Raw genomic sequence first — 15414 nt, forward strand, 5'->3', positions numbered from 1 at the left:
GGTATAAATCTGTCAAGAAAAAAAAGCGTAGAAAATGCACATTCGGTTTTCTTTATTATTCTACGAAGCACAAAATTCTCATGTTTAGAATTGAAAATAAATATCCGAGCACAGGCTGCTTTCACAGCCTTGCTTAAAGGCCATTATTTTATGGGTTTAATATATTTATAAGAGATTATTTGAGAAAGTGTGAGAAAGACTGTTCCCATTAATTTAGTAATTTTTTAATTACTGATATTAAACAACTGCTAATTATCTGGAGGTGAAGAAAAGCTAATATTATTGGAATTATTATCAATGTTAACAAGGCATTTGAAAGCATCTTAGGAATATTGTTTCGCATTTATTAAACATTTAGGAAGGATTTAGGACTTAAGGCATAACTTAACCTCTGAGCTATGAATTCTTGATGCGACTTCGTTCATGAAAAAAATTTTTTTTTTCATACATTAAATGCTTTTTAGCATTTTACAAATAGAATATAAACTAAATGAGAGAATAATACAGAGATAAGCATACAAATTAGTGTAAATAATGTCCTGTCCATTTTTATTTTCTAGTATACGAAGAGAAAATATTGCAATCATCAAAATATCCAAACTAACAGAACAGAACTGTGCAAAATTCATAAACTGATCTAGGTAATTTTCGACCACCTCATTTGAAGAAAAGTTTTTACCATCTGAAAACATTTTGTAGAGACCAGAACAAATAATAATCAGAAGGTGCCATATCTGGTGAATATGTTGAGTGTGGCAGTGTGTCCTATTCAAGTTGTAAAAGCTTTTGGCGAATTACCAAACTTGTATGAGGTCTCGCATTATCTTAGTGGAACACTACACTTTTTCTATTGATCAATTCTTGCATTTTTTGCTTAAGTGAATCATTTAGTTTGTCCAAATGATGACAGAACGCTTCGGAATTGATCATTGTGTTATCCGGTAGAAGCTCAAAAAAACACCGATTCGTTTGAAATCCCACCAAACAAATAGCATCACCTTTTTTTTTGATGAATATCGACTTTTGAAATGCTTTGGACGGGTCATCTTTTTTGCTCCATGATCTCTTGCTTTTAACATTGTTGTATACAACCCACTTTTCGTCCCCAATGATGATGTGCTTCAAAAATGGATCGTTTTCTTGTCGTTTGAGAAGCAAATCATACGTCAACACGATGGCACAAATTTCTTTCCGTAAGAGCATGAGGAACCCATATATCGAGTTTTGAGATTAAACCGTTCCGTTTGAAATGATCATGGACTGTCTAATTTGATACATTTAATCTCTCAGCGATCTCAGAGCCATCACGGTTTGCTTCAATTATAGACTTTATTTTGTCATTATCCGCTTCAACCGGCCTTCCAGGACGTGGTGCATTTTCAACATCAAAATTGCCGGCACAATTTTGGCACTGCCGTTCTGTCAATGCCTCTTCTCCAAACACATTGAATAATTTTTTTGTTTGTTTGTTTGAGCGGTGTTTTTACCCTTTCTATAGTAAAAAGGTGAAATATGCCTAAAATCTTCCATATTTTCACTTTGAAAGGACACCAACCAAAAACTACTGCGTAGAAGCAATCGAACTTTTTCACAAGCAAGCTTTGTTATATCAAGTGTCAAAGTATAGAATTATGCATTTTAAGTTTAAAGTTGGCTGCGAAAAAGTACAATTAAATCCTCTGTTGAGAAAAGATGAAATTACTTTCCGAACAACCAGTAAATAAATAAAAATTATACATTACCTATTTAATTTTTATCTTTATATAGTTTTTGTTTGTTTAGTATAATTTAAATAAATGATCTTCTCTTCATGGGCGAATGATTTGCATAAAAATATTCAGATTTTTCTTCTTTAATGAAATGTAGCACTTACAAATTAGATTTTTTAAAAATTGAAATCATCCAATAACATCCAAGACAAGTAAAATAAGTTTCTGTTAATTCTGTTTTCTGTTTAATTTAATACGTAATAAGTCAAGAATTGCCATTTTTATGAAAATAAATATTCTAAGTATTCCATTCTTATTATTAATTTATTCATATTTTTTTTTAATTAACTGACTGCCAAACTCCATATTTGTAACCACAATTTAAAAGGAAACACTGGTATATGCGAATGTACACTTTAAGTTAAACAAAATGAAATATTATTTTAATTTAAAATTGCAGTTTTATTTTTATATTATGTAAGTTTCTTTTATTTCTGAAGGCAAAATTCAATAATCAAAACATTTATTAAAAGAATTTTTTTGAATAAACAGAAATAGATTCAGACACTCCTTGACCTGATTTCTATTGGTTCTCACATTTTTGGAAGACACTGCTAATTTCTGCACCTTTTAAATCAGCTAGTCAACTTTTTACATCACTCGAAACAAAAAGAGAAAAAAAATCTCCCGAGATTTTATTATTGCTGTTGATGTAATAATGATAGGCTGGGTACCACACATGCATCTTTTTTTTTTGTCAAGTCAAACAGCCAACGCTCTTTAACGACGTTAATAAATAGTTTCACGAAACAATAGGGAGAGCTAACACGGAAACGCAAGAGGGCAGTAAAAATATCACTAGGTGGTTAAGAACACAATCTGTGAATTACAACTCGAGGTCAAACGTAGTAATGAGATAACAGCCTAGCGCGACACTTGTGTTGAAACCGGCAATTAACTCTGAAAGAACTACTATAGCATAAAAAAGGGAAAGAAAGAAGTATAGCGTCTTTATTTTGTTGATCTTCAAAACGTTGCGTAGCTGATGCTTTGTTGAATTCGGTCAAAGAAGGGAAAAGGTCTTATTAAAAGATATGTGAATATTTATTCAATTCTTTCATTTTCATTGATGCAAAAGCTCTCTTACGTTTATTTCAACTTGTGAAGTTGGCATCACAGTTTCTATACAAACGATTTTTTTTATTATTTCTTTGCCTTGATACAACGGTTCTCTTGCGTTTATTTCAATTTATGAAGTTGGCAATGTAGTTTCAATGCAAAAGATTTTTTATACTTCATATTTGAAATCCTTCTGAGAGTTTCATACAATCAACTTGTTTGCCATAAAACACCTGTGCCTGACATTTACCGCGCCATAACATTTTTATGATTATAAAAAAGATAACAAGCTTAATTTTTAAAAAATATATATTGTGACCAACAATATCATTGTTTATAAAATAAAATCGATTACGTAGATATAAATAGAAATTAATTTTATTCTTATATTTTTGAATGTCTGTCACCAATCTTGATTTTAATTTATCTAATTTAACATTTCAACTTACATTAATGATATATTCAAAACATAAAATGAAAAAAAATAATTTTTTTCATAATTAAGTGAAATAATCGGTTTTGTATTTAATTTTAAAATGCAGAAATTAGAGATTAAAGCCATTATAAAAAAAGATATTACTTCTGTTATTTCTCAAATGTCTCCAATTAGGTTCAAATGCATTTTTAACAATAAAATTGAAAAAAAAAAGATTTTTCATATTTTTCTTATTTGATATTGTTAAATGGATAATTTTATGTGCCATATTTTAAAAATCATATATGGTACTACTGTTTTTTAAATCGGCTGATATTTTTCCATACTTTACGAAATAATGTATACCAAGATATGTATTTACGCTAATTAACCCAACATTTTTCAGTCAGCATCATTAATTTTTGACCATATATTATAAATGACTTTCTTATATAAAGGGAAAAACCTTCCTACTTTTTTAAATATCATTCCTACTCTTTTAAGTTTAAAAGGACACACTGGTTAGCTAAATAAAAACAGAAATTGACTAAAGTAAAAAATAGGTTTAAAGTAAGAGCATATTAGTATTAAAAAATGTTTGTCAAAATAAATTATCATTTAATTGAAGGCTCTTATTTTTATTAACAAAGAAAAAGATATTCAGACTTAAATAAATTGTTAATTTTTGTTCTTTAAATTTTAGGTTACACGTTGTAACATTTTAAAGGATACCATTTATTTAATTTAGTAACAAATCATGAGCTTGCCTAATTGATATTATTTGAAAATTAGAAATTTGTGACAAAATTAAAAGTTTGCTGAGATTTGTAATGCTATTTAAATTTAAAAGCAAGATTAACAACTATTTAAAAACAAAAAGAAGCAAAAAATATTAGCTTTGGTATAATCATGAAAAAGAAAACGATTTATTCTGAAACAGTTGTTTTCGGATTGAGAATCACGTTAAGAGCAACAAATATCGACATATTAATAAATTTATATTTCCAGGACTGAAGATACTAGCAAGTAAAATTATAAATATAATAAATACATGGCAACCGTCGGATTTATTTTTAAAAATTATTAAAATATTCTGTAGTCGGAATTGTTTATATTTCCAAGTTATTTTTAGCCACACTTCTTGAATATCTATGCATTTTAAAACAGCTGGAAATGAAATTTTCTCCGAAACCAACATTTTCCGTCGCTGTATGAAGACGAAGTAATAGAAAATAAAATTTTTGTCATTCTGTAAGCAAGATACATTCTTTGATATATTTTTCAATATAGAATACTGATATGGACTTCGCCGAAACAGATTGATTTCACGCGATTTAAAATTTTATTTTTCTCTTAGCTATGCAGCAACTATTCGTAAATATCATGTCTGGAAGTTTAAAATATTTTATTTTCAATGGTAATAATCATTTAATTTAAAAGAAGGATTTTATATGAAACTGTCATTTTTAAATTTTTATCCCGTGTACTTGTATTTTAATGTTGATAGATGTATTTAATAATTGATAGCTTTCAAATTTTATGCAATACATTTGTACTTTATTGTTCATAAATGCACTAAATAATTGAAAGCTTTCAAATGTTATGCAATAAATTTATACTTTATTGTTCATACATGCAGTAAATAATTGATAGCTTTCAAATTTTATGCAGTAGGTTTATACTTTATTGTTCTTAAATGACTAAATTATAGATCGTTTTCAAATTTTATGCAATAGATTTGTACTTTATTGTTCATAAGTGCACTAAATAATTGATAGCGCGATAGAATTATTGCAAACGTAAAAAAACATTTAAATTCTACTAAGTCTGTGCAGTTTCTTCACCTATTCTTTTTAATAACTTTGATATTTATAAAGAGTAATCGGTTTCTTTATTCTTTTCTTGATGTGTTACAATTTTGAAGTTTTGGATAGTTGTATTTTCCCAAAGACAGTGCAATATTTTAAAATTTCCAAAGCTTAATTGTTACTTAATCTAATGATAATTGTTTTTGTTGCACCTGAAGGACGCTGTTTAATTGTAAATTTTAGAAAACTGTTTACCTGATTCCAAAATATATATATAATTAAATTATGAAAAATATTAAACATTAAAAACTTTACTAGTGATTATAAGGATTTATAAAACATACTGCTATTTCCGAACAATTCTTTAAACAAAAATATATTATGATGATGAGTATTCCTATTAATACCTCACACTTTTAAAAATCTTATTTTTATTTTAAAATTTTTGTAAAAAAATTTACTTTTTTGTTATAAAATAAAATTTACAAAAAATTTATAAATTGTTTAATTATTTGTGCAAATTTCTAGAGAACGATGTAGATTCTGGGATCTAAACCACGTTAAACAACGTTAAAGAACTCACCCTCAAAATTTAAAATTAATTTATGAACAAATAAACATTTAAATACTAAAATATCAAGTATTATCAGAAAATAATTTTGAAACTCCATAAAAACACGGAATCAACTGATCATCGCCAAAATAGATTAATCAAACTACTTGAGGAAGAAAACCTATTTTTTAATCCCAGACGTCTCAAAATGAAAGCAAAGCAAATTAATAATAATAATAAAACCATGAGAATTGACCTATGATAGTAATTGCAATAAATCAGTGTATATATTCTAACTGATGATTCACCAAAATCTAAGCTTAAAAAGACACATACTTCTAATCGTTCTACGTAATTTTTTAGATAGACAAAATGAAATGGGAACTGTTTTTCACTGTTTCACTGTTGTTTTTTTTTATAGACAGCAATAACTGTAGCAACGATTGATCTAGAGAAAGAATAAAAATAAAAATTTGACGTTTACATTTAGATGTAAACTTCAAATAAAAAACTAATTGAAAAATATTACTAGAGTAGATTATTTTATAGAGTTATTATTTTATTATTTATTTATTATAATATTTATAATTTTTAATTTTGATTTTTTTATTATAATATAATATATTTCGATTTTTTTCTAACGATAATTTATATTTTTTCTAAACAAATGCCTTCGTTAAAGAATTTATTTATCGTTTTCAGTTCAGAATTCAATATTTCTCATGTATCAAACCAACTTTTAATCGTTCTGCGTAATATTCTTTTTTTTATAGACAGCAATGACTGTAGCAAAGATTGATCAAGAGAAAGAATAAAAATATGAAGTTTACATTTAGATGTAAACTTCAAATAAAAACTAATTGGAAAATATTACTATAGTAGATTATTTTATAGAGTAATTATTTTATTATTTATTTATTATAATATTTATAATTTTTTTATTATAATATAATATATTTCGATTTTTTTTCTACCGATAATTTATATTTTTTTCTGAACAACCGCCTTCGTTAAAGAATTTATTTATCGTTTTCAGTTCAGAATTCAATGTTTCTCATTACTGTGTTTCAATTATTTTTCTCAGTATTTTTATACCTTATTAATTTCAGAATTAAAAAACACAAAGCAACATTTTTTCTGTTAATAAAAGGAGGTGCTACTCAGAATCACATTCTGATTACATTAGATGCAAGCAAATCTCTTTCAAATGAAGAATATTTTAAGTAATGATAAACATAAACTAGATAAATTGATAATTGTAAAAGTGTTATATTTAGAATGTGGCGAAGTGCTGAAGGATAGGCGGAGTTCTCAAATTCAAAAGCTCTCAACTTCTGGGCATAATTGTTAAAATGGTTTTACAATGAAATTACATAGCAAAATGGTTTAGAATATATCTCCATATTTTCTGAATAATATGTGTCATATGAATTACATTATTTTATAAATAATTGAAACTGAAATTTAGGATTGCTTAGATGATCACGCATTCATTTATATAATTTTGAAATTTTTACAAAAAATATTAAAAAAATTAAATTAAATAGAAAAATGTAAGAATAAACAAATACTATCAAAATCACTAAATTACTGTTAATCTAAATTAAACGTTGCCGTAGAGCCCCATTTATTCGGCTGAAATTAAATAAGTTTGTTTTTAGAAAAACATCACCTGTTATCATTTTGGACATTGAAGACCAACTTTTAAAATAATCACTTTTCAGCAGTTTTTCAGTCAATGAAGTTTCAGAATTTACAATTAGGTAAACTTTAAAAATAACCATCCATCTGCTTTATTCTCTATGAAACTAAATGAACAAATCGACAAATGAAAAATAATCAACCATCTGCTCTTTTTTCCTCAGACTAAAAGAAAATGAGTCTTGGAACAGTTTGCTTTCTGTTCCGATTCTTTTTCTGCCTGCTCTTCTATGTAATGGTAATTGAGAAGCGATGAATAATTTCTTCTTCAGACGATGCTCGTTTCGTATTATACCAAAGAAAGATTAATCGATTAATGTTAATTGGTACGGAATCGATACCACCTCATTAATGATAAAACTTTCTAACCTGATCTTTACTGTTATCTCTTTTATGTTCCGCAAGTCGTCTGGACATGAATTCGATCCGTATGGTTTTCAAGGATAGGTTGCTCGAATCATAATTGGACGAGAGGAAAAATCTATAAACAAAATAATTGCTTTTATTACTTGCATAGGAAATAAATGCATATGTTTCATAACTTAATAAATAAATTTTCTTCGAGATATTTTTAATATATATAGGCTTATATTTTATACTAGCTGGGTTTTTTTTTTCTCAACTAATGTGATGATCACCTCACTTAGGTTTTTTTTTTTTTTTTTTTACTTTTTCGTATACGTAGCATAAAGAAAGTATAGTAGTCAAAAAATTCAAACTCGTTATTTTGACGAATCTCCACGTTTTAGGCTTCCCTAAATTCAAAGGATATATTTTTTTTTTAAAATGTTCTGACAACGATAAATCAAAATAGCTTTGAACTAGCGGATTGAAATTTGATATACGATTTTTACATCAAATTTGGAGATTTCTATCAAATGTTGAGTAAAATCTGTTCAGAGGAAATTCATCTGTCCATCTGCACGAATATAAGTTAACACGATAACTGTAAAATGAAGAAAGCTAGATATATAAATTCCTTACATAGATTTTTTTATCTATAGCATAGACACCTGTCAAATTTTAAGCCAAATTCTACAACGGGTTGATTGTCGTTCTGTCTATACTTTTACAAGTATGTTGTGGCGAATTGGATTGAGCGGGGACAGAACCTAGGACTTTGTGGTTCGTAGTCCAGTAACATGACCACAATACAAAAGCATTTGCTCGGGTAACGTAATTGTTAACTGGCTTATAAGCTATTCACTACAGAATCTCCCTCCAGTGAGTCGGAGGTGAGACGAACGATATGGCTGCTGAGTGGTGATGTATTAGCTGTTGATTCAAATGTGCCTGTACACATTTGAGTAGCGCTAAGCATTATGGCGAGCGTGTGTGGTTGCTGATGCTGTTGCTGCGTCAAGTGAGTCGGACGGCTTTGTGTTGCTCCTGCATTTTTTATGTTTTAAGTGAATCTGACGACTTTGGCTTGCTGTGGGTAGAGGGCGCCAGAACAGCTGTACGAAGGTTGAAGGTTCATTGTCCGAGGTCACCAATGTGGCGGTTTGAGATGAGCGAGGATAGAACCTGGGACCTTGTGGTTCGTAGTCCAGTAACATGACCACAATACAAAAGCAAATGCTCGGGTAGTGTAGTTGTTAACTGGCTTATAAGCTATTCACTACAATGTGAACGCGATAAATTAAAGATGGAATGACTTAAATAAATGGAATAAAATTTGGTGAGTGAAGTGATTTTATGACTATAAATGTAACTCTGTGTTAAATTTTGGTTTCAGTCAGTTGGAAAAAATCTTCGAAAACCAAAAGTCGATTTTCGGATACTATTAACAGCATTTTTGAGGATTAATCGCAAAAAAAGTCGCCAAATATGGCATGACAGATTCAGTACAAATGTTAAATTCACGCCAAAAGTTAACATTTCGTAACTATTGTACGTCATTGCCATGCAAAGCTTCCTCTGGCATGAGAAGTTAGAGAGTATGCGAGAAAGTTTTGGGTAGACTACTTCAGCTGGTTTTGTTGAACGTTTTCGTACTTTTAAATATGACCTGAAATCTTATGATCCAAGTGCAAAAAATATTGAATAAAATAGTGTACTGCGGAAAATTTTCGAAATGGATATCATTTCGATCCATTTGTTCTATACCAAAATTCAATTGTTCTATGTAAAATTTTTTTAACCTTCATTTAACCTTACATATTTCAATTTTTTAACCTTCCCGTTTAAAAACGTTTGTTTCCTTGCTACAATCCATTTGTTCCAGTTCTCAAAATGAATCCAGATTTTTTAATACTTAAGTCTCAGTCATGAGCGGAATTTCGCTACAAGAAATTTCCTTGAACTTGAGAGAATAAAATAAATTAAGTATGAAAGACGAACAAAAGCCTTAGATTTGTTTATAATTTTACTAGAACACTATTCAAATCCAAATGATCATTAGATAAATACTTTTATTTAGCTTGATTTATTTCAGCTATTGGAATTTTAAAGCAGATTTTTAACTGACATCTTGATGCATTAGATATTTGAAACTGATTAGTTAAATGGTCCCGATGACATTACAATATTTTAATACTTTCGGAATATGATTATTAGTTTTAAGATTAATTTCATTTAATTTCGATTCAATCTCTAAGATGCCATCAGATAAAGAATTATTTACAAGATTTCATGATAATTTTAATATTCAATTACGAAATACATTAAAAATTAAAAATAAGAAACTGAGAGAATTTTTTTAATAAAAACTTTTATTATTGTTCTTTGTTGCAGAAAAAAATTCCTGTGATAAAACTTTGGTCATGAAATGATGAAAGCAATATAAAAAGAACTAAGCCACAAGGAATATCAACAAGAATAAAAATTAATTGAAAATAGATATATATAATGTGATAAAAATTTCGATACAGCTATAGTATTTAAACCAGTATTTCACACTTTTGCGATTTTTGCTTTTTTGTCTACTTTGAGTTATTCCGAGTTTACACTTAGCCAGTAGTTAACACATGCTTAGAAATGCAGAAAAATGCTATTCGGTCGATGACAAGTAATTGTCACGACGGGACAACAACATGCCGCTGTAGTGCATTTTTTTCTTACTGGCGATGCGTTTGTAGAATTTGGCATTTTTTTTCTTTTTTTGGTGTGAAAAAATTGATCACATATCGTAGATTAGTTCCGACATTTTTTGCTCATTGTTCTTTCTGATGAGAGATTATGTTTTTTTTTTTTTCATTTTATTTGGTCATTTCTTTTCTATAGTTTTTCAATTTTAGGTGTGTTTACCTTTTTTTATTTTACCTTGTGTCTTTGTATAAATATCCATCATTTTAATACAATACTCAGTGAAAAAAGAATTCAGAGACGCCAAAACGACAATTTATTGCCAAGCATGGAATGCCTGAATCTATCTTATGAAATTGTGGCAAACATAAGTCAGTCCTTTTCTGCGCATGCGCAGCCTAGTGGCTGTTTTATAACTGGCCAGGTGTAAATCCGGAATTAAGCTAAAAAAAAAAAATCTACATTTTACGAAAATATAAGAGCGTACTTTTAAAAAACATTTTATCCTGATGACGTGAATGGGCTGGCATACTATGAGTGAATTACGATATACATGTTTAATCATTCAAAACATTTTAATGGACAGACCATTATTTCTATAATTATTTTATAGGGATTCTATATAATTGTCAAAAAGTGCCAAATTTAGTACATTTTGGGCATTTGGTGCTCATTAAAAAAAGTTGGCAAAAAATTTTAATAATTTTTTTATTTAAAAATTAATTAAGGTAGCAGTTTTCTTCAATCTCTTAAAAGAATATTTTTTTTATTAATTTTTACACCACTTTAAAATTGAAAAAAAAGCACTTTTCAATGCTGCTACATGTTTGTGAACATAAATAAATTCTTAGGAGATACGAAAATATTTATTAAGTTATACTAATAGCAATTTTTTTACAGACAAAAGTATGATTAAAGTATTTACATACAATAGTATGTGTATCTGTACGGAAATGAAAAAAAAAAATATCTTTAACGAATAATATAGAGTTTTAAACGATTTATTTTTGATATTTACGTGAGTTGAATCGGGACCTGAAACATTGCCAGCTAGAGAATAGAAACTTCTTTTCGGATTATAAATAAGAAAAAAAAAAGTTAAAGCGCGACACTAAATAAATGATGCAGTTTCTTGGGTGTAAACATCAAGTTTAATTCCAAGCATTTTTTTCTTTTATTTTGATAATTTTTTAAAAATACTGTTAAATATATTTTGCATCCATATTTTTCAGTTTTTCATTCGGTCTATTTATACCTACTAGCGTTATGTCAGTTTGAAATGTATATTTTTCATGTTCATGATATCGTTTCCATATAATTAAAAGTAAAATGTAAAATTAAAATTAAAACAGACGAATTAACATTAAAATGTTGTCATGCAACGGTATTTTTAAAACAGAAGTTTAAATTCCATGAAGTTCTTTTATCAAATAAAGGCAAATAAAATTATATTTTTACACTTCATGTATGATAATCGTACTCAAAAATAAACATTATTATTTCCTTTCTATATTTTACTTTTTTTTCTGAATGCCATTGGAATGAAAATAAAAAAAAATCTTTTTACAAAACGAATGACGGAAAACAGAAACATCCATAAAAAATTGGGATTGTTTTTTTTTATTTCCTAGGGGCCATTGATCTTATCTTCATCGCGTATATATAAACAGTCAACTGATAAAAAGTAGTGAGTGCTTCGTCATGCCTCACAGACTCCCAAACAAATTGATGTGTAACAGAACACATGTCTTTCGATTAACTACCATGTATTCGGTCACACCTAGACGGTCAACAGGTTGCAATTCAAGTTCCAAGCAAGATTTTTCTAAATGCAGTAAGACTTCTTTGGCATTTTCATGTTTGGAGAAATATCGTTATAAAAAAACTTGTATTTTTACACAATTTTAATTAATGTGTAAATATGTTTGTCGATTCCAGTGACGGATTTGCGTACTTTTCGGTCTTAGCAATGCACATTATCAGGTTCTTTTTTTTAACTAGATGATTTCAATTTAATTTCAAAATTTTTAATGTGTTTATTTTTTATTATGGGTTGGTATTTTTTATTTAATTTCATGAATATGTATTTGTTTTTATTTATATGGTGTGACTCCAAACTACGGAGCATTCATTTTATACACAACATTATTAAAGCAAAAATTCAATTTTTATAAATATCCTAATAATTAAAAGAACAGAATGAAACAGATAAGAACCTTACCAGTAAAGTTTTGATAAATTGTTAATATTATTATCTTAATTTTTTTATCACTTATGGAATTTTACTAATATCGAAATAACTATTATTATTTCTTGTTTAAAAAAATCGGAACGAATTCTAAAAAAACCTATTTTGGAATAGAATTTATTAAGTAAATGAATTATAAGTAAATAATACAAACATGATCACTACTAATATCCTAATAAATATTATTATTTCATGTTTAAAAATCGAAACGAATACTAAAAACCAATTTTGGAATAGAATTTGTTAAGAAAATGAATTATAAATAAATAATACAAACAAGATCATTACTAATACCCTATTAAATATTATTATTTCATGTTTAAAAAATCGAAAGGAATTCTAAAACTCAATTTTGGAATAGAATTTACAATTATAAGTAAATAATGCAAACATATACATTACTAATATCCAAATAACTATTATTATTTCATGTTCAAAAAATCGAAATGAATTCCAAAATCTTCATCTCTAAAACTTCTTCTTTCAAATGAATATTTTAACCTACTGTAAAGATAAAATTTCATTGTTTTCAACTTGACAGCAACTGATACTGTTTTCCCTTCAGAAAAGAGTTTTATCGCAAAATCCCTTTAACGTTCCCAGCTCTGCGGAATGCAATGCAAATTTTCCGTAAAATATTCTTAGCCAACAGTATAGCCTATTTCGAAAGTTATTTTAAATTCTTTTGAGCCTTTTCATGGAAGATTTAATCCCTCTTGAAAGGTCTGAAGTGGTGAGACTGCCTTTTAAGCCAATATGTTACTATCTTGACTTTTTTAAATTTGAAACTATTTGGGTTTCATGTAAGCTTACACTGTGTAACTGAACACTAAATTTTTTTAAACGTTTTTTAAAGCGGAAAAACTTATTATTTTTAAAGCCGGAATTCAAAGGCGTGAATTCATTGCTTTTTTTTAAAAAGCATTTTCTGTCAACCCATCTTTAGTTTTTCAGGCAATATACTTGAAAGAAAATAAATCATTGTAAAATCTTATAAAAAGAAGTGTGTGTGTGTGTGTGTGTGTGTGTGTGTGTGTGTGTGTGTGTGTGTGTGTGTGTGTGTGTGTGTGTGTGTGTGTGTGTGTGTGTGTGTGTGTGTGTGTGTGTGTGTGTGTGTGTGTGTGTGTGTGTGTGTGTGTGTGTGTGTGTGTGTGTGTGTGTGTGTGTGTGTTTAATAGTTACTATTTAACTTAGAGCTACCAAATTTGGTCCAGGTATACATTTCCTGCACATTAAAGTGATTTTAAAAGTTTTTAATTAATTAAAAACTAAGCAAAAGTTTTATATTTTCCCATTATAACATGTGAAGATATTATAGACAAAATTTGATTTTTACACTATCTTAAAATTCCAAACAATATTGTTTAATACCATTTAGTTGTCTTGCAGGTTACTGCTGAAATTCGGCACATTTTTAAATATATTTTCTATGCGTATTTTTCAACAAAGATATCAATGTTGCAGTGAAATTCAATAATAAAATCTTTAGTTTTCAAAATAATGAAAATTGGTTTCATTTTTTTATCAAATGCTAATTAGTGGCTAGCGGAGATATTGATTATATGTAAATCCATTTAAATTGTTTATACATAACTCCATATCCAAGATTCCATTAAATTGTCAGACATTAAAGTCGTATTAATTTATTGTCGTCCATATGCTCTGTTAATTATTCTGTACATGAACATTCCTAATAGAAATTAGTACCATGATATCATAGTGCTATTAAAGGCATATTTATTAATCGTCAAAATTTCTTGGTTTTTAACTTCATTATTTTTTTTATTCATCTCGTTAGAAGCGCAGATCTTAAACGGAATCCTTCTTTTTTAGCTTTCAAAAATGAAAAAAAAATCACACGATTAAAAAATTTGAAAGAACAATAAAAACAAGTTAAATTTCAATTCAACAATTGTTGAAAAAAAATACAAAAATTATTAAATTTTGAAACGATGTGAAATTAATTTTTGTGATATAATATTTTCTGGACTTATTTAACTTAATTTTTAATTAATTGAAATTCTAATTAAAATTTCAAAAAAATCGTTCCGAGGTGCTCTACTCTCTAAAGTGTATGCATATGCCAGATTGATAGCTATAAGTCAAACAATCTGGTCTGTAGAGAACCAATAGACACACACATTCATTTTTATTATTAGTACAGATTTGATAGCTTGATTTTCATCCAATATTTATTGCTAAAGAAAAAAGATTCTGTTAATGATGCAGAGGAAACTTCTGAATAGTTTCCGTGAAGAATCCTCAAATGTAGCTACAGTACCACACAAGACAACGGGGTAGTTTGAAAAAAAATTATTCAGACATTTGCGTTTTTATAATTTTATGATATCACGGGATTTAACACTATTAAAAAAATCCCGTATACATTAAACAAACTAGGCAATTCTATTAAAATGACATGACTTTAATCTCTGTCATTGTTTAATCTTTAAAGACACTTAGTTGAGCAATCCTGAACACCCTAATTATAAATCGGTTCAATCAAAATTAAACACAATCAATAACCCCGGCGAACTAGTTGCTCACCAGAGGCAGCTAAATGATTATAAAATAAACAAATCTGATAAGGATATTTTTTTCATTTTTATTTTCTTGTGTATGAAACATATAAAAAGAAAACTTTTAAATCGTCAGAAAATTCGATATATTCAAAAATATGTTGGATCTTCACATTTTAGACCTCGCTCGACTAAAAAAAAACGGGGATGGGGGAGGGGAATGGAATTAATTGTATGTATGTATTGATTTGCCTTTCTGTCTGTTTATGAAAATGGCAAATCAAAAATGGAGCGAATTTCAGTATGTGGTATTTA

General features: G+C 28.0%; 1 protein-coding gene across 3 annotated transcripts in view; it reads left to right on the forward strand.

Annotated features, from left to right (window-relative positions):
• LOC129971512 (maltase-glucoamylase-like) overlaps window positions 1-15414 on the forward strand; it is a 124282-nt gene that overhangs the window by 40892 nt on the left and 67976 nt on the right. Inside the window, exon 1 of one of the 3 annotated variants that reach the window (XM_056085349.1) lies at window positions 12052-12166. The exons of the other annotated variants lie outside the window; for them this stretch is intronic. The gene's annotated coding sequence lies outside the window, so the exon portion shown is untranslated. Of the gene's footprint in view, window positions 1-12051; window positions 12167-15414 lie in introns of those variants that run through there. 3 annotated transcript variants of the gene reach the window in all.

This window comes from Argiope bruennichi, chromosome 1 (genome assembly GCF_947563725.1).
Source record: "Argiope bruennichi chromosome 1, qqArgBrue1.1, whole genome shotgun sequence".
Classification (NCBI taxonomy): domain Eukaryota; kingdom Metazoa; phylum Arthropoda; class Arachnida; order Araneae; family Araneidae; genus Argiope; species Argiope bruennichi.